Below are 2929 nucleotides of genomic sequence, written 5' to 3'. Positions count from 1 at the left end.
ATAACAGGCTCACGTCTTACAGAATTCAATAAAAACCCAAATTTATAACATGCAGTGGATAAACCAAATTATGGGTTCTATGCTGGGGCTTCAGTGCGACTCATTTAATTTCGTTTGCTGATTCAAATCCCATGTTCCACGAGATGGTAAAAGACGCAATACCATGCAGCTAAAACGAAGATGAAAATGCTGGATTCAGCATTCTGGAATTGTTATGAATAAGATATTTACTCTAATCTTGCCTGTTGACAACATGACGAAATCGCCAGTACGGAACTTCCAGCAGCGGTATGTTATAAATGGCCCGAGATTTCTTAGTTTCTTTCTACCTCGGCTGTTCTTTGTACGAATATCATCGTCCTCCATAGTTTCACGATCTTCATGTTAGCTACCTAGAGCTGAAGGTCACCGGCCGCATTATTCACAACACTGTTAATTTGGAACCTTTGCAGCTGGATACCGGTTTTCACTTACCCATAATAATTACAAGAATAGATTTCCACACGTTTTCTGTGTTGCTACACAAGTGTTTCACTCACCTTTGCCTCACCGGCTGCTTTCACTTGAAACAGTTTATCTGATTTCACGCTATGTACTAGATCCCGCAAAAATAGACATAGCGCCCATGTTATTTCCATTCCAACAACCTGTCCAAAACATACTACATATCTAGTTATGTCAACTGTTGAATTTGTAAACATAAATCTACTCGGGAAGGGGTGTCTCTTAGGCACTTCAGTTTGGCTTTAGAAAGAAATGCTCAGCTAATCATGCTCTTGTCAGTATCACTGATTCTATTCGTCACTCTATCGACAACAACGAGGTTGGCTGTGCTATATTTATTGATTTAAAAAAGGCCTTTGATAGAGTTAATCATTCCATTCAATTATTGACATTGCATCACTATTGAATAAGAGGTAAAGCCTATGCCGATTTATAATTTCAATCATATTTATCTAACAGAGAACAATTTATGTGTGCCAATGGTCATGACTCTGATTCCCTATCTGTCACTTGTGAGGTCCCTCAAGGATCTGTTCTTGAACCTTTGTTACTTTTGTTATATATTAACAACTTACCTAACACCTCGCAATTGCTTACTTTTCACTTGTTTGCTGATAACACGAACATATATCACTCATGTAAGAACCGTAAAGATCTTGAACTAAACTGGGTAAATCGTGAGCTCGACAAAGTTGCTTGAGTGGATGAAATCCAATAGACTAGCACTTAGTATTCTAAAAACTAATTTTCTTCTTTTTCATTCTTAGAAAATGAAACCTTACGAGTCATTTAATTAAAAATAAACATCAAACAAGTTAACACAGTTAAATACCTTGGTGTTACCACTTAACTTAGAAGAACCAGATTGATGAGCTTTGTCTAAAACTATCAAAGACTGCGGGAATTTTTTCAAAATTGAGGTACTATGTAAATATTAACATTCTTACAATGCTTTGTTATTCACTATTCTACCCTTTTCTCTCTTGGGCCGATTTGCAAGGTACGATTTTTGTCGCATGCGACAAGCCTATAGGCTCGTTTACACAGAGCGATTTTATCGCGCGACAAGAGCTGCGATAAAATCGCAGCAAAGTTGCACTAACTTTCGAGCATGTTCGAATTTGCGGTGACAAGGCTGCGATCTGTCGCGCTACAAATCGAAGTGAAATCTTTTATTTATTTATTTATTTATATTATTTATTTATTTATTATTATTATTATTACCTTACATGTTTACATGTTTAGTTTTAAAAGCACAAACACCCCTCCCCCCACAAACACACTCACACCCACACACACAACCACAAACACGGAATATGTTTACATAACAGAGAAAAAAAAATGGAGGAGGAGCTCTTGTTTTGAGAGGAGCGACCAACTATACTCTACAAGATGGGAATTACCTGTACAGTTGGAGAACAAGGTGCTGGATTCTGTATTTATTTATTTTTAAAGCAATAGCGGTTCCCATTTCTTTCGCGTTGTTGTATCTTCCTTCTCTACTTTATGAATATATTGTAGATGCCGTAAGTATTCTTCGAAAATTGGCTTTCCTTCTTTAAATTTACACAGCCAGATGAAATATTTGCTTGTCAAAAAACAAAAATTAATTTGCAAACTGCATTTAGCCGAGGTATCTGGCCCCAGTCCCAAGCAAACATATTCTTTACTAACAATTTTACAGGCCTGCATCCATGAAAAAACATGACTCCAAAAACAACGGCTTTTGCTACATTCCCAAAATAAATGCAGTTCACACGCGCTATTTGCTGTCACCGTAAAATCGCCGTTCGATCGCAGCTCTTGTCGATCTGCGTAAACGAGCCTTATGACAGGCCTACGACATGACTTACGATTGGCGTGTGCGTCAAAGAAATGTCGTAGCATTTTAAAACATGTTTTAGAACGCTGAGTGTAAATCGGCCCTTACGGTATTCATGTGTGAGGTCAAGCATATCCCACCTACTTAAAGCCTTTGACCACCTAACAAAAGCGACTACTTAGAGTTATGACATTTTCTGAACCTGCTTCGCATTCAAAACCTTTGCTTAAATTTTTCTGATATCATTCACCTTGAAATTTCTTCTTTTGTTTTTCAGTGTTTTCATAAAATAAATCCTTCTTGTTTTACTGATTATTTTAAGCCAATATCTTTCGTCCATTCATATTATACTCGTCAATCACTAAATCAAGACCTTTTTGTAAACCCAGTTCAAACTACTCAATTCAAACTACTCAAGTTCAAACTACTCAATTCGTTCCCTTCATTACACTGGTCCTAAACTCTGGAATTCATTGCCAAGTCACGTTAAGCAAATCAATCCCTTTTCTACGTTTCGTCAAAATATAAAGAAGTCTATGATTGATGGTTCTTGAGTATTTTATGTTAATATGTTTGATGTAATTCTTTTAAATTTAAAGCTAG

This window comes from Montipora foliosa, chromosome 6 (assembly GCF_036669935.1).
Source record: "Montipora foliosa isolate CH-2021 chromosome 6, ASM3666993v2, whole genome shotgun sequence".
Taxonomy (NCBI): Eukaryota; Metazoa; Cnidaria; class Anthozoa; order Scleractinia; family Acroporidae; genus Montipora; species Montipora foliosa.
The sequence above is the reverse complement of the archived record's forward strand: the minus strand, read 5'-3'. Positions refer to the sequence as shown.